Source organism: Microtus oregoni, unplaced genomic scaffold (assembly GCF_018167655.1).
Source record: "Microtus oregoni isolate MIOR12 unplaced genomic scaffold, Mior012 000003F_ref0000135, whole genome shotgun sequence".
Classification (NCBI taxonomy): Eukaryota; Metazoa; Chordata; class Mammalia; order Rodentia; family Cricetidae; genus Microtus; species Microtus oregoni.
In genome coordinates, this window is record NW_024543062.1 from 45,325,371 (window position 1) to 45,346,838 (window position 21,468).

Here is a 21,468-nt window from a genome sequence, read left to right on the forward strand (position 1 = left end):
ACACACACACACACACACACACACAAAATAAATAAAAGGGGAAAAAAAACAAGTGAAGGAAACTGTTTACGATCTGAAAGTGGAAATAGAATTTAAAAAAACACATACTGAATGAATAATGGTACTGGAAAATCAAGGTAAGTGATCAGGAATTACAGATACAGGCAACATCAACAGAGATGGAAGAGAACATAGAAAATCATAGGAGTGGAAGATACTTTAAAAAAATAGATTCATTGGTCAAAAATTCCTAACACAAAATATCTAGGAAATCTTGGGCTCTGTGCAAGGACAAAGCCTATAAATAGAAATAGAAGAAAAAAATTCAAGCTCAAAAATCTAGAATATATATTTACTTAACTCAATGGTTTTCCTAACCTAAAGCAGGATATATGTATAAAGGTACAAGAAGGTATAGAATACTAAATAGATTGTACCAGAAAAGAAAATCCATGTGCCACATAGTAATCAAATACTAATCATACAGAACAAAGAAACAATATTAAAAGCTTCAAGGAAAAAAATCAAATAACACAAAAGCAGATTAATAAAAATACACCCAACTTTTCAATGGAGACTCTGAAAGCCAGAAAGGTCTGGACAGATGTCTTGCAGACTACAAAAGACTACAGATGAAAGCCCAGAATTCTAAACCCAGCAAAAAAAAATCATTCCCCATAGTGAAAACAAGATAATTCATGACAAAGTCAAATTTGAATAATATATATCTATAAATCCATCCCTACATAAGGTTAACTACTTCCATGAAAACAAAATAAATAGATATTATCATACTAACAAAACCCAAATAAGGGAAACAGACACACACACATACACACACACACACACACACACACTATCTCTACCATCAAAAGCAACAAAATAACAGGAGTTCACAATCACTGGTCATTAATATCTCTCAATATATGTACTCAATTTCTCCAAACAAAAGACTCTAAGAGAATGGGTATGAAAACTTGATACATCATTTTGCTGCATACTCAAACACACTTCAACAACAAAGATAGACATTGCCTCTGAGTAAAGGGTTAGAAAAAGATTTTGCAAGCAAATGAACCCAAAAAGCAAGCTGGAACAACTGTTCTAATATCGAACACAATGGACTTTAAATCAAAATTAATCAAAAAAGATGTAAATGGATATTTCCTTTTCATCAAAGGCAAAATCCATCAAGAAGATGTCTAAATTCTGAGCATCTATGCTCCAAGCACAATGTCACCCCCACTTGTTAAAAAAAAAATTAGGGCAAAGTGGTAGTGGCGTATGCCTTTAATCCCAGCACTCGGGAGGCAGAGGCAAGTGGATCTCTGTGAGTTCGAGGCAAATCTGGTCTATAAAAGCTAGTTCCAGGACAGGCTCCAAAGCTACAGAGAAACCCTGCCTTGAAAAAACAAAAATAAATAAATAAATGAATGAATATTATTAAATGATAAATCAGATATCAAACCACACACATTAATAATGGGAGACTTCAAGACCCCACTCTCACCAATGGACAGGCTATTTAGACAAAACTAATCAGAGAAGCAATGGAGTTAACAGATGTTATGAATTGAATTGACCTTACAGACATCTACAAATATTTCACCCAAACACAAACAAATATAGTTTCTTCTTAACACTTTAGGGAAGATTTTCCAAAATTGATCACAAACCCCCTCTCTCTCTCAACAAATAAAGGAAAATTGAAATAACCCCCTGTATACTTTCGGTCTATGGATTAAAGCTAGATTTCAAAAATAGCAAAAACAATAGAAAGCCTAAAAACTCATGGAAACTGACCAACTCCCTACTGAATGATAATTAAGTCAAAGCAGAAATAAGAAAGCACTTAAAGATTTCCTAGATTTCAATGAAAATGAACACATAGCATACCCAAACTTGTAGGAGAAAGTGAAAGCAGTTCTAAAAGGAAAGCTCATAGCACTACATAAGTGCCTACATAAAGAAATTGTAGGGTTCTCCTACTAGCAACTTTAGAGCACAGCTAAAAGATTTAGAACAAGGAGGAACAAGCATACCCAAAAAAGTAGATGGCAACAAATAATCAAACTGAGCTGAAATCAATAAAATAGAAACAAGGAGAACACAAAAAATTATTAAAACAAAAGTTGATTCTTTGAGAAAATGAACAAGATAGACAAACCCTCATCCAACCTAACTAAAAAGACAAAAGAGAATATCCAAATCAGAAAATAAGGGAGACATAACAATAGACATGAAGAAAATCCAAAGAATCACCGAGGTCATACTTCAAAAAACCAGTACTTCACAAAATAAAAAGGATACCACTTACCAAAGTTAAGTTCAGATTAGATAAACAATTCAAATAGATCAATAACCCCTAAGTAAAGAGAAGCAGTACCAAAGTCTCCCAACCAAAAAAGGAAAAAGAAAGAAAAGTCTAGAGCCACACAGACTTAGACATAATTCTACCAGATATTTTTAAAAAAGTAATATCTACACTCAAATTATTACCCAAAATAGAAAAATAAGGAAAACAGCCAAATTTATTTTATGAGGCCACTGTCACTGTAATACCCAAACCATACGGACATTTAAAAAAGAAAGGCAATTACAGAACAATTACCCTGAACATAGATGCAAAAATACTCAATAAAATATATGCAACACAAATGCAAGGATACATAAAAATGGTAAAGCACTATGAGTAGGTTTAACCCCCATAGATGGTAGGTGTAGGGATGGTTCAAATCTGTCAATGTAATCTACCATATCAAAAATCTGTAAGAAATAAAAGGCACATAATCATCTTAATAGCTACTGAAAAAGACTTTGACATAAGCCAGTACCCCTTCATGATAAAAGCATCAGGAAGATCAAGGAAACCAGGGACATATATAAATAGAACAAAGGCAATTTGCAACAAGTTTGCAACCTATGTCAATTAAATGAATAGAATTTCAGAGAAATTCCACTAAAACCAGTAATAAGATAATGCTGTCCATTTTCTCCATATCTATTCAAAATAGTACTTGAAGTTCTAGCTAAAGAGACAATTATAGGAGATCAATGGATACAAATTGAAAAGGAAGAAGCCAAAGTACCATTATTTGCAGATAATACAATAGTAAACATAAGGGAACTCATAAATTTTATCTAGGAACTCCTACAGCTGATAAACACCTTCAACAAAGTTCCTGGATACAAGATTAAAAAAAAATCAGTTGGTCAGTTATATTCATACAGCTTTACTCATAACAGCAAGAAACTGAAAACAGTTGGATGTCCTTCAACTGAAGAATGAATAAAGAAAATGTAGTACATTTTCACAATGGACTATTACACAGCTAATAAAAACAATGGCATCATGAAATTTCCTGAAAAGAACATAGAATTTGAAGAAACTATCCTGAGTGAGGTAACCCAGACCTAGAAATGCAAATGGTATGTACTTACTTATATATGGATACTGGCTGTAAATTAAAAGATTCACCCATCCACTGAATGGCTAAGTAACAAGGGCAATTTAAAGGGTGAAAACAAGGATCTCCCTGGGAAGAAGAAATGGAAGGGATTTTGTTGTTGTACGGGGGATGGGTGGGGATGGGAATAGGAAGGTTCTGGTGAGGGAAAAAGGGAGAAAATACTAGGAGAAATGACGAGAATTGATGTGTGTAGGGGGAGGCATTTGTGGGATGAGCTGGAAACCTAGTAAAATGGCAACACCATGAAATCTACAAAGGTAGCCCTAACAAATATTCCCAGTAGTGGGTGACATGGAACCTGAAAAGACCATCTTCTATAAATAGGCAAGGCCTCAGGTAGAGGGACTGGGACAGCAATCCAGCCAGAAAACCTTTGCCCTACAGTTTGCCTTGACTGCAGAGTGCTCTCGGACCTGAGACTTCACCAAAGAGACCAGAGGGACTTAATCCAGCAACTGATGTGAGCAGATGCGAGTTCCACAACCAAACATTAGGTGGAGCTAAGGGAGTCTGGTGGAAGAGGGGAAGGAAGGATCAGAGGAACCAGAGGAGTCAGGAACATGAGGGTTCACAGAACCAGGGAACCTGGATACGCTTGATCAATGTCCTTTGCATATATGATATGGCTGAGTGGCTGGCTGTGTGTTCTTGAGGGATTTCCAACAAAGTGAGCAGGGGCTATCTCTGACTCATTTGCCTATTTGCTGTGAAGAGACACCATGACCATAGGAGCTCTTATACAGGAAAACATTTAACTGGGACTGGTTTACAGTTTCAGAACTTTAGTCCATTATCATCATGGCAAGATCATCATAGCAGACATGGTACTGGAGAAGTAGCTGAGAGTTCTACATTTTGATCTACATCTTGATCTTCAGGTAGCAGGAAGTGAACTGTGTACCACAGTGGGCATAGCTTGAATATATTAGAACTCAAAGCATTCAAACACATGAGTCTATGGGAGCCATTTCCTAGTCCTAGATTTTCTTTTGGTTCCAATAAGGTTAACAAGGCTCACATTCAGCAGGAAGTAGTCTAGAAAACTATGTCCATATTCCCAAAAATTGTTTATGGATATTTGTCTTTGTTTAGTGTTTTGGTTACAAATTTTTATTGACAATGGTAAGTAAAAGAGCTAAACACAGAAGGCTAGATTTAGTGTCTTGCTTTGAAAATAAAAAAGAGAGAAATGCTGTGGGATAATGCTTTTGCACTTGGCAAAGATTTGTCATTCATATTGGTTTAATAAAACACTAATTGTCCAGTAACCAGGAAAGAAGTATAAGCAAGACAACCAGACTAAGAAAATTTTGGGAAAAGAAAAGACAGAGTCACAATCATCAGCCAGACACAGAGAAATCAAGATGAGAATGACTCATTAAGAAAAAACATCAAGCTATGTGGCTAAACATAAATGAGAATTAAGGACTAATTTAAGTAGTAAGAGCTGGTTAATGATAATCCTGAGCTAATAGGTTAAGCAGTTTATAATTAATACAAGCTTATATGTGTTTCTTTGGTACTGAATGGCTGAAGTACCAGGTGAGACAGAAATTTCTGTCTACAGTTTTCCATGTTCTTACTAGCATGACTTATTAAACATAGCTTAAATCATTACATGGATTTTCTAATTAATAATTCTAAAATCCCCATTCCTTTAAATAAAATCAGGGTCAGGCCTATAACCACAATACCCCAGTCCCTGGTATTAATTTCTTCCTTAGTTAGAGTTTCTATTTCTGTGAAAGGACACCATGACCATGGCAAATCTTAAAAAGAAAAACATTTATTTGGGACTACCTTACAGTTTCATATGTTTAGTTCATTATGATCAAAGTGGTACATGGTCACATGCAGGAAGCCATAGTGCTAGAGAAGAAGCCAAGTGTTCTACATCTTGATCCACAGGCAACAGGGGGTGAATGTGTACTACACTGGGTGTAGCTTGAACATATGAGAACTCAAAATCTGACCCCACAGAGATAATCTTCTTCCAGCATGTCACACAAATGAGGCCAGACATATTAATTATGCCACTCCCTAGAGGCCAAGCATTCACTCATATGAGTCAATGTGTGCCATATCTATTCAAACCACTACATCAGGTATGATAAACATGAAGGCAGAAGCTTGAGGCAGCTGCTATTATTATATTTACAGTTAGGAAGCAGAAATAGGTAAGTGGTGATACTCAGCTCACTTTCTCCTTTTTACTAAGCCCAACATCCAGTTTATAGCATGGTATTGCTTACATTCAGAGTGGGCCTTCCCCCTTAGGTAACCTATTCAAGATAATACTGTGTAGCATGCTTAGAAGCTTATATCTCAGTCTGATCAAGACCAATAGTGTTAACCACCATGTTGTCTCATTCTGTTCTATATTGTTAAATCAAAAACTCTGATACAGAAGATAATTCCATATGCTGAGGATAGCGGGTACTTCTGGAACAGGATCCACAGGCTGCTGAGATGGAACTTAGCTAAAACCCTTTCCTGACTACTAGGTTTAACAGGAGGTTACATGTAAGCTTCCAAAGAGTGAAAGAAACCAATAGTTCTATCTAGCTATGTCGCCCACATACCACATCAACAACCAGCACAGCATGATAACCATACGGTTGAGGCAGTGGCAGTCATCCCTTGGTGGTGATGACCAACATGTCTCTATTTGGATTTAAGAATAGATAAACAAGAGAGAAATCATGCCTGGTACAGAAAGCCTGGCCAGCTATCCAGGACTGGTGAACTTAAAGATCTTGGAGAACCTACAACCAGCTCTTCACTAAACTAGCACAATCCCTAACCGCATTGTAGATATTTGTCCTTATTCCCACAGTTAAGTGAAGCTCTCATGCTACATCAATGAATTCTCTTCGTAAGAGACAGATACCATTACAGACACAATGAGTCATGGAGCCCAATCCCAATTAATAGCTGCAAAACAACTCCCATAACTTGGGCTCAGAGAACATTGTGGAACAAGTGTCAGAGAGTTTCTTTGAGATTATTTCTCATAGAAATGTCGGAAACTATACCCATTAAATACAAGTTAAAAAAGGACAGTAACAATACACATGCTAATGTAGGCAGGGGAATGCCCAGTAGGCCTCAACTCTATACAAAAATTGAAGCAACTAGGGAATGCTGAAAACGGGACAAATAGTATTACCCAGCGAGGAGCACACTGATTGTCCAATACCAAATGGTCAGTCTCAAAAACATACATACAAGTATTATTGTACAGATTGAGCATGTTGTACTTATGAGAGTGTGTAATAACAATTAAATTTTAAAAAGGACATGAATTTGAAAAAGAACAAAGGTATGGAGGATTTTGGAGGGAGGAAAAAGAGAGGGTGAAATAATATATTATAATCTCAAAAAATAAATAATTTTAAAAGGATAAAAACAAAATCTTTGAGGTTGAGTATCTTATAACAAAAAGAGGTTTGTGTACCTAGGTCTAAGGTTGGCAATCCAATATCATCAGCTTCCCTGAAATGTCTGACCTCTGTTCAGGGCCTGTTGACTGTATCCCAAAATAGCAGAGAAACAGAAATGGCTCCATAGAGAAGGAACTAAACACATGACATCCCATCTTTTCTAAGGAGTTTCTGCTTAAGTGGTGGGCGGGTGGCATTGCACACTGGTATGCAGTGCCCACAGTCAAAAGTGTTGTAGTTCCAGATGATGTTGAGCTGCCTGATGTAAGTACAGGGAACAGACTTTGGTCCTCTGCAAGAGAAGTGCATGTCCTTTGCTGAGCTGTGACCCTGAAATGTGATCTATAGTTTCAGAGGACAGAACCTCCATATTTCAGTTGTTATCTTGAATTCAGAGTCAACTTTACTGCGGGCACATACAGTGGTAAGGCTGCTCATTAACTATGGGATGGGATCACCTTCCTAGGACATCTATAAGACGCTTGCTTCATCTGGTGAGAACAAAGTCTCTTCTAAATCCCCCAATGTACTATCCCAGGATTAATAATTCTCTTGCTCTAAAGAAGAATCTCTATCTGTACCTTTCTCTCAAACCTCCCTCTTTTCAACCCCACAAAGCTTTGCAGATAAGTCTTGGTGCTATGAACAGCTATAACTGAGACCCAACACAGAACTGTAAACATGGAAACTTTGTTTTACAATTTAATCAAGTGTTACTCAAGCAGGATACACTGTAGGTGAATGTGTCATGTTATACTTTCAAAGAATCAAAGACCTAGAAAAAAAGATGTACAGATTAATATTACTTTTGGTTCCACAGGGTATGGTCAGATGGGACTGCCATTTGAAACAGACAGCAGAAGGAAGAAGGTGACTCTTCCCAGTGTGCTTGAATACCATCTTATCTATTTAGTGTTCAACAATGATACAAAGCATAGGAAACAAACATTCATAACTCCCTTCTTCCTATTTTTCTGTTTGATCCCCAGTATCTCTTCTAATCATTGGTAGCTTTTGGCTGGAACTTTCCCCACCAGTTCAATTTCCCAGTTTTCCCAACTTTCAAACTTCATATTTGCTTCCATCATGGATTTTCTTTATTCATTTGCTCATATACTGTTTTTGTTTGTTTGTTTTTGGTGGAGAATCTAAATAAGAACTATGAGATCATAATACTTCACAGACACCAGAATCCAGTAGACCAACTCTTTATAAACTACCTTAGCATCTGTCTGTTCTGTGTGTATGTGACTATCCTGTTGGGAAGGTGGGAAAGGAAGAGACATGTGCACCCCTGTCTTTGGCCACTGAACTATTTAAACAATGGACTCCAAGAAACAGAACTTCTCCAGAAACTACAGAATGGGAAAAAGAAAAGACTGAGGCCTAATTCCAATCTGAGTGGAAGCTTGTATCACTGAAAGAGATTTTGCACAGCTATGACAACTTTTCTGACCACCTGGCAGATGATACTAGAATTCAGACATGGATGATGGGCAAGTAAGCTTAGGTATGAATAATGCTTGCCTCTTTTTCAATCTAAATCTCTCATTAAGATCCCACAGTTGAATCTGAGGTGCACACTGGACGTCCTTTCTCCTCAAGCTAACATTATCACATTGAATAGATCTCCATTCTCTGCTTTTAACTAATACTCTATGTTTGGTTGACCTCCTGAAAAAATGTATCTGAGCCAACAGTGTCAGGGCTGTCATTAGTCAACATCTGACTCTATCAAGTGTACGTGTGTGTGTGTGTGTGTGTGTGTGTGTGTCTTGGCTGCTTCTATGGAGAATGAAAGCTGACTAGTGTAAATAGCAGTGGGGGAAAGGAATAATAAACTTACTTTTAAGACATTTGCAAGTACACTGGGGTGAGAAGAGGCCCGGCTCATGAACCCTTTGCTGACTCAGAGAATAAACTTCAAGCAGGAAAGAGCACATGGTTCCTAACTGCTAACCGACTATCATCTGCCCTGTTTGTGTGTTCCATCATCCCTACTAGGGTGTGAAGACACCCTAACTGCAAATGAAGCTTTTCACTCAGTCATCTATCACATTGTATTGTTTCTATGGCAACATAACTCATAAGCATACTTGGGGCCTGCTTCCCCTAACACAAGTTAACCTTTCCAGATTTCACAATCACCATTCCATATTCACCCCTAATTCCCCAGTGATACTTATTGTTCACCCACACCTGAGCTTTTTGCAAGACCCACAGATTTCGGAGTCCTGACTTCCATGGTGTCTTCCAAAATGTTGTGTTTTGTCTGCAGATATCTAAATATTTCTAACAACACTGTAATACTTTTGTGCTACCTTTTGACAATTGTATAAGTATGTAATAGTGTGCCAGAAGGATGTGGAGACAGAGAGAGAGAGAGAAAGAGAGAGAGAGAGAGGAGAAAGAGCAGAATTACCATATGAAGAAGCCAGTTGATCGAAAAAGACTAAAATCACTTCTCAACCTGGGTTAGTTGTAAAACAAAATGTGTTAGAAATGCCATAAAATTGATGAAGTGTTAGTGATGCGTGGCTGGACTTTGGAGCACATATTTTCCCAATAGAAACTTGACATATATGTCTATGTATGTGTGTGTGTGTGTGCATGCATGTGTGTGCATGTCTGTGTGTGCATGTATTTTGTGGGTCACAGTCCCTCACCCAATAAAGCCACAGCAGGATTTCAAGCCAGAAGCCTAGAAATAGGAACAAAGGCAGAAACCCTTGAGCAAAGCTGCTTACAGATGTTCAGCCCCTGGCTTGCTAAGCCTGTCTTCTTCCACAACCCAGGACCACATGGGGGTTGTGTTAACCACATGCAGTGGGTTGAGTTTTCCCACATAAATCAAGACAATTCCCCACAGACTTGTCTACTGCCCAGTCTAATGGAAGCTCTTCCTCAGCTGAGGATCCTTCTTCCCAGGTAATTCCCATGCTAATGATAGCAGTGTCTTTTTCTTTCTTACTAAACTGTCTTTCTTTCGTTTCTCTGTGTTCGGGTCAAATGATTTATGCTAGGACATCAGGACGAGGAAATCTTGGTAGGCACCCTCGGAATTCCTACCTGCTCCGATAACAAAGGGCCATTAGAAACTGAAGACAAAACAATCTTGCATTCGATTTTTGAGATGAAATTGAGTGTTGTAGTATGGCAGAACTGGATTCTGGTCACGAATATTTACTGGGAAATCCACATTTTGGGGTGCTTTCATTGTTTACTACTGTATTAGGGGAATGATAACACAGAGCATAATTTATGCAGCAAGAAACCACATGTAGTATTGGTCCTGTCTGGTTCTTCTGTTTTCCCCAGATCTTACAAGAGTTTTCTTGTTTGTAACCTAGAATGTTAGAGCAGATGGTTCTATGGTGTAGGAGGTTCTTCTGTCTATGTGTAGCTTTCATTGGTTGAAGAAAGAAACTGCCTTGGCCTTTTGATAGGGCAGCAATTAGGTAGGCAGAGTAGAGAGAATAGAATGCCAGTAAGGACAGAAAAGCAGATGCCATGGTTCTGCCCGAGACGGACGCTGGTTAGACTCATACTGGTAAGCCACAGTCAAGTATTGATACACGTTAATGGAGATGGGTTAAACTAATTATCTCTAGCCAAAAAGAGGCTAGATATAATGTGTCATGCAATAATTTAATTAATAAAATTTCTGTGTGGTTATTTTGGGTGTAAGCTAGTGGGGTGGCTGTGACGAAAAAAGTAGGCCTGCTCCCTCTATCAACAGTTCTAGCATTCTCACAGATTCCCATATTCTTGGAGACTGAACACACACATTTTGTCACATCTTTTCTTTGTAGCAGGAGTCACATTTGAATCTTTCTATTGCAGCAATGAGAAATTTAATTAAGCATATACATCTAAAAAGACATTTTCCTCGGGTGATACTGCACATAAAGAAGGAGCATTAGGGTTCCTTCCTAAATACCTGCCTCACTGCAGGAAAGAATCCAATATTCAATCAACATGGCTGATAATAATGTTAGTGTGCACATGTATATGCATACATGTGTGGCGGTGTGGGGGTGTGTGCTGTGTGTTTGACTGTTCATATAAATCATCACCCACGGAGTGACTACCAACCCCCCTTTTGTAAGACAGAGCAACTGGGTGAGACCTGAGAGTTATTAATTCAGACAGACTACCTGACCAATCAGCCCCAGAGAGTCTTCTATTCTCACCTCTCAGTATTGACAGTACAATTGTATGTTCCCAGTTCTCACACCCAAATTTCTATGTGAGTGACAGTGTAGAATGCAGACGCCCTTGTTTTCATAGCAGGCACATGTTATGAAGTGAACTATCTTTCAGTCCAATGATATATGCAGATTAGCAGAAAACAAAATATAAATTTTGTTTTTTAAATTATTTTTGTTGTGCTATACATTTTTGTCTGCTCCCCTCCATTCCTCCCCTCTCCCTTTCTACCCTTAACCATCACCCCCACAATCCCAATTTACTCAGAAAATATTGTCTTTTTCTCCTTCATATGTATTTCTATGTATGTCTCTCTTAAGGTCCTCTTTAGGCAACATATAAAATTTAAAAACTTTTATTTTAAGTACCCTTGACAGTTGGTTGAAGTGACAACCAACTGGCTGATTTCCTTCTCTCTCCCCTCTCCATGCTATAGTGTTCTCTCAGGAGAAGACTTGGTTAATATTGAATTCTATAGAGAATTAGGGTGGCTAACTTCACTGGAGATGATAGAATGGGAGAACTATATACAGTAGCTTAGCAGGGTGCTGATCCAGGAGTGACACAATGAGAAGCAGGGGAAACCAATGAGGGTGGGTATGAGTTTTGAGCAGACTTCTCCTTCCAAATATATTCAGGTCATTCTGCCATCACATCTGAAGTGTGTCAAATGCTGACTGAAATCCAATAAAATCCATCCAACTAAAAGCTTTCAACCGTGGCAGAGGGGCTCATCAAAACTGAGATCTTGTAGTAATAACACAATTATAGTGATTTCCTCATGATTGATGGGTGGAATATCATGACAGCAGCTGTTGTTCAAGGACTACTGACAGGGAGAACTGGTACCATTTATGTCTCTGTAATGGGACTTCAGTACAAATCAAATGCACTGGCACTGGTCTTCTACACACAAGCATCAGCTCATAAGATGTGGCTACTCTGAGACACTGTGGATGCTGGCATGAGCTTATGTATTTACAACTCAGGATAAGAAAATAGGACTTGTTTATCTTTTATGAAGACAGAATCAGGAAACTTCTGATACCATTCATAAAGCCCAAACTGCCCAATGAGACAAGCATATTTTGCTATAGAATTCTCAATTATAAGTGTCAAAAACATTAAATGAACTACTTTCTTAAAACTAAAATCACCTAGAACTTTAAGGGATCTTTTTAGTATTCTATCTCTTTCATAAATCTAAATAACGTACTTCATGAAATAAAAGTAATTTGAAAGCTATCCAAATTCTCTATGAAGACATATAAAGATTTGAAAACAGACTTCCTATGGGAATCCCTTGCCTATGCTTTCCAGGGTCATCTTTCTAGTTTTACTAATTCTCCCAAGATGCCTCAATTGGCTCATCCTGAAATTCTTTTCTCATTGAAGCTGTAACTCTTGGGATTGATATGAGTGGATGCCTCTGAAAAGATATTCTTCTTCTACTGGTGATGTTATAGATGTATGGTTCCATCCCTGCTGCTGACCTGTCCAGAACATTCTGCACCCAACATGCAGTATAGGTTCATTGGTTAGCAGCCAGATTGCAGCATAAGCCAGAAATATCATAATTTACTAAGGTGGAACAAGGCACTGGTAGAACTGAGAATTCTGAGAGGTATTTGTAAAGGATAAATTACTGTGAACCTATTTTTTTATATTTTTTGAATTAAACAGAACTCATATGGAACAGAACAGAATGAAAAGGACAGAGATAAAATAAGAGTGAATTCATAAAGTATGAATGCTTTACCAGGATGAATCAACCTTGTTGAGCTCTGGAATGCAAGGTAAACAGAGCTCTGTCAAGTCCACCTTCCTTCCCCTGCCTAATTCCCTATAAAAGCCTATACCCAAGGTCCAAGGAGAAGCATTCAGTGACAGTTCCTCCTCTCTTTGTCTATCACAGTTTTTTCACATGAAAGTTAGTATAATAACACCTTATTCACATATAACAGAAAAATCAAGCTAGAAGTGAACTGGAAGCTTCTTCCTTGCAAGTTAATTTTCAGATTTTCAGAGTCCCACAGGTACTATGCATGCTATTGTGAAGGGTGGGATGGAAAAGTCATCAGCAGTCTTAGATATCTGTGATCCTTATGAAATATGAGACCAATCTACCAGGTTATATGTGCCCACTTAGGCATCAATGGCACCATTTTTGTGGTGGTAACCACTTTCTGATTAGATTTGAGGTCTACTCAGCAGGAATGAATTCACTCCTGCTACTGTTGTAAACCTGGTCAAAAACCATGGCCATGGAGGTCATGGTCCATATGGGAAAACTGAATAATGATGTTTAGTTAAATTGATATAGCATCAAACTAACTTGTAAATTATTTGCATTTATATCCACAAACAAATGTAAACACTACTTCTAAGTTTAATCAAAAGAACCTATTTTTACAGGGAATAATGATGAATGAAGAGACCCACAACTGCACATGATCCTGAGAATAAAAATCATTGCTCAGCTATAAACAAGACACTTCTACTGTCTCCTCCAAGGCTCAAGGAGTAATACAAAAGAGAGGAGCAGGAATGAATATAAAAGCCAGAAAACAGTAAGGCTGTGAAGGTTTTGTGTACAACACAGACAATGCAGTTATGAACTCACAGCAGCTGTAGATTCCTTCACTGAGTAAATTAAAAACAGTATGTTAACAGGGATATAGGAGGTCAAGCTTAAAGGAAAATTTCAAAGAAAGGTGTGGAGCAATTTTCTATTTTGTGACTCTCTCAAAGAATTTATGCTTAAGAAAAAAAAAACAAAACAAAAAAAACAAAACAAAACAACAACAAAAAAAACATTTCCAAGCACAGAAACCTTCCACTAATCTACTCCCAAGGTCCTAAGATGAGTGCCCCATTTGAGAATTGGGATTGCTTTTCAATAAGATGTATAATGATAGAGCCCAGACATGAATTAAAACCATCTATCTCTATATCTGGCTCTCCAGTTTTGTTTCCTGGAGGCTACACAGAGTAGACCATGCTGACCCAGCCAGAGCTTTGAGTTTAGTTGAGTCTATTGACCTATAGGGCTATTTAAACACTACCAATGAAAGACACAGAGATGGATCAGTAATTAAGAGTACTGCCTACTCTTCCAAAGGTCCTGAGTTCAAGTCCCAGAAACCACATAGTGGTTCACAAACATTTACAATGAGATCTGGTGCCCTCTTGAGGAAGATACCTGGTCAGTCATCCTCATCAACTTAGACCATGAAACCAAATATGGACAAGTTGAACAGAATGGCCATATACAGGCTGCCAATGCATAACTCAACATTGCCAGGGTATAAATTTCATTTTTTTCATTTTCAGTGAAAGAGAGTTGTCTGAAGTTTCCACTAGTGTGGATCTTTGGCCTGCTGGAAATCTACCTTCTTTTAAGGTCTTACTTATCAATCTGTGTTGGCTTTGTGAGCCATGAGTCATGGCTGAAATGAGCTGTTTTTGATAGGGCTCATTTATAATTCCCAAGCACAGGCAGTGCAGGCAAATTTTGGCACGCTGTTTTGGATTTGTAAGTGCATTTTTCTTCAAATCTCACATCTGAAAATCAATTTACTACCTACTAGTGACTCAAATCATTTAAACGCCCCATGGAAAATTGTGGAAAACTATTATGTTGAGGTTGAAGAGGTGATGAAGAGGTTAAGCCTAGGAACACTTCCTGAGCAATCCTGAAAAAATGGCGTTTGTATCCCAGCGCTTTTCTAACAAGCTAGGTGTCTGTCAAAAGCTTGAAGCCTCAGTTTTGAGGTGGGAAGAAACCATACTGCTGAGACTCCCAGTCAGACTGAGAAAGCACAAGCTCCAGGCTCAAAGAGAAGCTTAGTCAAAGGAATGGAGAACAGTAAAAGAGGACAACATATGAGCTCTCTGGTCTTTGAACATGTGTGTAGATCTGCACAAATACATATGCATATACTCACACACATATGTAATTATGCAACATACAATTATTCATGATATACATGAATAAATATTTAAAAACAAGAAAGAAAACTGTCACATCCCTTGCTATAAAGGATAACCTGGATATAAACTACAAATAAAATCTAGAGAGTAAACCAATAATATTTAGTCATTCTCAATTGTACTGTTTGTTTACTACACACCTCTACTACCAGCTCCTGCTTTGGAAGCTTCATTTCATGGCAAGAATGTAGGGACGGGAAAGGGCAACATCAAAATTAGAATTCAAAATAATCCAATCGGTAGAGAAAGACTATAAACTGCTCTCTACAGACAGAGTATCCTCAAGAGAAAGCCAGGATATATAAATGTGGGGCAGGTGAAATTACATGAATATTCTATGAAAGGCCGGAAGACTTGTGGCCTTGTGGCCTCGTGCTTTAGGACTTTACTCTCAGTTCACCAACCAACTTCTTTTTCTTCATAAAGTAGCTTCATTCCTATTTCTGATTTTGTATCTCTGGTCTAATTCGCTCATCTGGGACATTAGAGCCTGCCAACATTGTAAATGCATCGGGACTCACAAATATGTCTACAACAATTTCACCATACAAACAGTGATATATTTTTTTTTTTGAAATAAAACCCTAGGCTGGACTAGAGTCACCTTGCAGGAACACAAAAGGAATTATAACCTGGTCACCATTATGAAAAGGCCCAAGCTCACAAATCAGAATGGGATGGGCCAAGGATAAATGTAAGTAGACTAATGACTAAGGTTGAAGCTTCATGGAGCAGACTAACACAGGGAAGGCATGTGCAGGTCCCTCTCCTGGAACACCCCAAATTTGGTTAAAATGAAATGTGGTGATACCTCCTCCACAACTTTTTTTGGCTCTGACTGGAGGTAATAAGTCAGGTGCAGCTGACACACATTTGTTAAGATCGTTTTGTAACTGTGTGTACATGTGTGCACACAAATGCAAGAGATGTAAAGATATCACTGGATTCCCTGAAGCTAGTTACTTTCTGCTGTCAATCAACTGATGTGGGTACTGGGAAACCAATTTGGCTTATCTGCAAAAGTGATACACACTCATAACTGCTGTTCTATCTCTCAGTACTTCACTCTAATTTTTAAGACCCCCGCCCCCCCCCCCCACACACACACAAAGTGAAGCATATCCAGCTTGAGGTTCTTCTTACTTTGGCTGATTTTTTAGATTTTTTTAGAGGGGCTATTTCCAGAGTTCTATCACAGTGCTGAACAGTTATTTACAAGAATGCTCATTGTGGGTGTTTGTTGTGTTTCTAATCATCATTCAAGCACTACAACATGCTGCTGGGTGAAAAATAAAACCAGCAGTTCAAGGCTGAGCTTCAGTCACGAAGCATCAAGCTAAGCCAATCAAGCATTGATAAGCGAGGGGAAAAAATTATCTTGATTCAATTTAATTTGTGGGGAAGGATTTCAAAGCCAGTTCTTGATTTTTTTCTCTAAAACAAGTATAACCAATTCTAATTTGATTTATCTGAAAACTAGCCAACGTGACTGGCATGCCACCAGCAAATACAGGGAATGACTGCTTGTGTGCTGATTAATTTACAAATTCAAGGAGGGCACCGATTCAAATGAAAGCTCCCTTTCATGTTTGGAAGAATAATAGGCTCCTTCGTAGATTGATTTATTTATTCAACAGATGTCTATAAGCAGCTCATGCCAGGTTGAGCTTGGTTCTGTGGCTAAGAACAGAAATCAGGAAGAAGTCATGTTTAGACAATGTCCACCTGAAGTTTCCACAGCAACAGAATAAGGCTCAGAGATTACACAATCAAGACTATGATCAAGAGCCATGAGGGTGGCAAGTATCTTCCTGCGATAGCAAGTAACAGGGCTCCAGGTAGTTTCTTCTGATTCGAGCTTTGTAGGCAACTAGGAAGGAGTTGAGATGGAAGCAGAATTCGGATACAGAAACAAAAATGAAACAGAAACCAGAAAGGTGTCCACTATAATTTGAGAAAAAATGAGGCACTTAGCATCTAGATGTGATAGATGTCAATACGTTGTTTCTGTAAAAGGAGGCATTCCAGCTTAGAGACTGGGCTTTTCAGAGGTTCGGTTAAGGGACATCTAGTGAAAACATATCTGTGATGTTGTAGGAAGAGTTCCACCATGGGAGTACAGAGACCTTGTAAGCCATTCCACTGGCCTGTCAGTCCTGTCAGTCCAGTCACCCACAGACACAGCAAACAGAGGCTCACAGAAACTAGGCACTACCTTTGGTCTTAGATTTGTCTTCTCTCTCTCTTTCCTTTTCTTTCCTGTACCCCTTCCTCCCCACCTGCCTGTGTGCATGTGTGCATGTGCATATCATAAATCACTCACTGAGGGTTTAGAGGACGGCTTGCTTGTGGAAGTCAGTTGCTTCTGTGAAGTGAGATGTGAGAATAGAGCTCGTGTGGCAAGCACCTGTGCACATGAAACCATCTTGCAAGCATCTACCTTATTATTTTATACCGAATCCCTCCCAAAATCTGGAGTTTATCAATTCAGCTAGATTGGCTGGCATGTGCCATCATGCCCAGATTTTTACCTGGATGCTGGGTTCTGACTTTGGATCTTGATGTCTGTGGCAGGCAGTCCACAGACTGAGCCACAACCACAGTTCTCTGGTTCACTTTTGTTTTTGCTACTTCTTTTCTGTCATAAATCTTTATTATGTATACAGTATTCTTGGTATTCTGTCTGCAGGCCAGAAGAGGGCACCAGATCTCATTACAGATGGTTGTGAGCCACCATGTGGTTGCTGGGAATTGAACTCAGGACCTCTGGAAGAGCAGGCAGTGCTCTTAACCACTAAGCCATCTCTCCAGCCCCACTGTCATAAATCTTTTACTGAAGTTAAGCCTTGGGATTCTGCATTGATTCCCCAAGTATTGACATCTCTGTTTAACACCTAAATTTTATGGTTTTCTCTGGGGCACTAGAAACAAAATTCCTTTCAAAGCACAGCATTTCATGTTTTTAAATAATTTTGACCCTCACTGTAAGACAAATCCAGAGGAATATTTTGGAATTCAAAGATGGAGGGTTTGAAAAATAGACCCATGATTAAGCTTAAAGAAATTTAGTTTTAAATTAGAAGGTTAACCAAAGAAACTTTATTCAGAATACTTCTTTTTAAATTTTAATTAAATATGATCAGTTGATAATATAAAAACTGTACCTTAATAGGACACGTACCTTATGAAACATCAGTACATGAACATATCATTTAAGATCTAATCCAGGTTACGCCTATCCATGTTCTCTATTCTGAGTTCTCTTTAATTTTTGTTATCAAACAGAATAAAGTTATATGGGAATTAAGTTGAGAAATTTCAAAACATTAATACTTTTTAGTATTAATTTCTAGAAATTAATTCTAAAGGAATAGTCTGGAACTTGATAAAAATTTATAAACTTAACATTATTATCTATAATAAAACAAAATGGCATCTATAATTAAAGGAAGAGTTAAGTAAATACTTGTATATACATGTAATAAGCTACTTTACTACATGAAACATTGATATTTGAGAAAAACATGAAAAAATATAATATCAAATTGAATGTATTAAACACAGATCATACATTTGAGACTGTAAGTAAACATTCCTATTAGAAAATATAAATAAAAATCAGATGAATTTTCTCAAAGCTGGGTTTCACTGGGTAACAGAATCATGCCAATTTTCATTTTTGTAATTAATATTTTCAACACATTTAAAAGGAAAATGGTTGAATGTTTAAAAGCACTGACTTTTCTCCCAGAGAGCCTGGCTCTGATTCCCAGCATTCATTTTGCAGCTCACAATTGTCTGTAATTCCAGTTCCAAAGGATCACCTGCCCCTTCCAGCCTTCAAGAGCACTGCATGCATGTGGTTCATGCCCTGCATCCTTTAGTCATGTGTATGCAACTCTTCAGGAATTATCAAATAGTAAAAGGGAGGTGGTAGTAGAAAGGTATGTTTATGATTCCTTGTGGGATTTTGTTTTGTTTTTCTAGCTTATTTTTGAGACACAGTCTCATACTGTAGCATGAACCAAACTTAGATGTGTGAGAATCCTCCTGTTTCAGCCTCCAGAAGGCATAAAGCATCATACTTGAACTGTCATTTCTTTTCTGAATTACTTTTCTTGCTTTACAGACCAAATAATTATATTGCACAGGTGCATGTACATGGATATGTGTGTGTGTCTGTGTGTGTGTGTGTGTGTGTGTGTGTGTGTGTGTGTGTGTAGGCAGGTATGTGTAAAATGGAAGCCACTCATCAAAATTCAGTATCTTTCTCAGCAGAGCTCCCTCTCATTTTTTGAGACAGAGTCTCTCACTGAACTTGGCTCTCATTCATTGGCTAAACTGTATAACCACAAGCCCCAGGGTCCTCCTGTCTCTGTCTCCACAATGCTGGAATTTCAAGTACACATTACCACACCTATCTTGCTTTGCATGGAGATCTAACTGAGATCTTTATGTTTACAAGGCAAGCACTTCACTGAATGGGTCAGCTCCCCAAACCTGGTAGCATACAGAGCTTCACTGTAGACAACACTGGAATTAAGAAAGTTAATTGTGAATGTGATGGTGTTGAATTTACTAGCTATATAGTGCCAAAACAAGAGAAGGACCAAATGTTCTGGTGCACATGGTGTTGTATAAGGAGGACACATTACTCTGCTAAATCAAGGAAATAGTGTCAGCAGAGGGAGACACCAAAAAGTGTTTGTCTTCCATGTAGCAAGGAACTCAACTGTGTTATAAGGTCCTCTTTGTTGAATGTTCATTTATGTGAGTACATGTGTGTGTTCATGTATATGTGTTTGTGTTGTGTGTATTCATGTATATGTGTGCTTGGATATATCTATGTAAATGTTTGTGATTCTGTATGTTCATCTATGCATGTGCACATGTATGTGTGTATTCATGTAGGTGTGTTTGTTGTGATCATTTTGTGTGTTCATTAAGTTGGGTGTGCCTGTGTGTTCATGCATATATGTGTGATTATGTATGTGTATTCATGTATTTATGTGTGCATATGTGTTCGGGTATGTGTGGTCATAAATGCACTTGCCTGTGTTTGCAAGCATTCATGTGAGAATGTTAGCTGATAACCTTATGCTATCATTCTTCAAGCACAACCCACATTGACTTTGGGACAAATTTTTTCGTCACTGGCAGGTCTTACCAGGGATCCTGCTGTCTCCATCCTTTGTTCCTAGCACTAGGTTTACACATGGGCAGTGCCATAATCATCTTTTTGTTTGGATTCTGGGTATCAAGCTCAGGTCTTCACCTTTTCAAGTCAAGCACCTAAGAATTGTGTATCTCTCTAGTGCCAACGGTCTCTTAATACAATGCAAAGATAGCCTCCTCCACTGATGTTTCAGTGGCACACCAGAAGCTGCTTCTCCCAGTGAGTCAGAGCCCACAAGCATATCTTCCTGCATTATAATGTAGCTTTACCTAAGTACTGACTATGCAACACTTATTTGTAGTGGGCTTATTTCTGCCCTGGGAACTTGGATTATTCTTTATCCCTTACAAAAGAATGCTGTTTGTGTATGTATTAATCACTATTACATGATATGATTTTATTTTACATAATATTTTAAAACACTGATCAGAACAGAATGTAAAATCTGAGTTAGACTCAAAACCAGGACTATGTCTGGGGCTGTAGCTCAGTGACAGATCATATATCTGGCATGGTCAAGGCCCTGGTTCAACTTCCAGCATCAGTAAATTAATTAAATTGAATTAAAAATGAGAGACCAGTTACGGTAGTATGAATACATTTGGCTCCCATAAACTCATAGATGTGGCTGGTTGCCTACTTGATGAAAGTGCAGAGGATGCTTTTCTCTGGAGTCATTAAACAGTAGTATTTCACAGAAGTTAAATTTTAGGAGTTTTCAAACTTAGTGAGGTGCTGGAGATATGGTTTTGCAGTTATGTTCCTCTGTGAATGTTCTTCCAGAGAGCCTGAATTTAATTCTCAGCACCCACCCAGCAGCTCACAATCATTTGTAACTTCAATTTCAGGAGATCAGTCGCCTCTTTTGGCTTCTGTGGCATGATGCACAAATATCAGGCAGATAAAATATCCATATGCATAAACTCAAAATAAATTAGTCTTTTTAAAAGCTTTTTGGTTTGAATTTTGAACTAATATTCTGATTACTGAGTAGCATTTGGGGGCTATCTTCGTGGTTTTTCAATATTCTTTGAGCACTGTGAGCCCCAACATCTTAGCATGTTCAGGAACTGTGGCAACTTGCTCCAGCCCAACATAGCTATTGGGACTGCAAGGAATCCAACCCAGGTTAGAAATTCTGCATGTATGTCATAGTTTGACAAGCACTGTATACACA

At 38.2% G+C, this 21,468-nt stretch overlaps 1 protein-coding gene across 3 annotated transcripts in view; it reads right to left on the minus strand.

The window, feature by feature from the left end:
• The window catches only part of Cntnap5 (contactin associated protein family member 5), a 956,023-nt gene that overhangs the window by 436,940 nt on the left and 497,615 nt on the right, over window positions 1-21,468 (minus strand). The gene's annotated exons all lie outside the window — the stretch shown is intronic.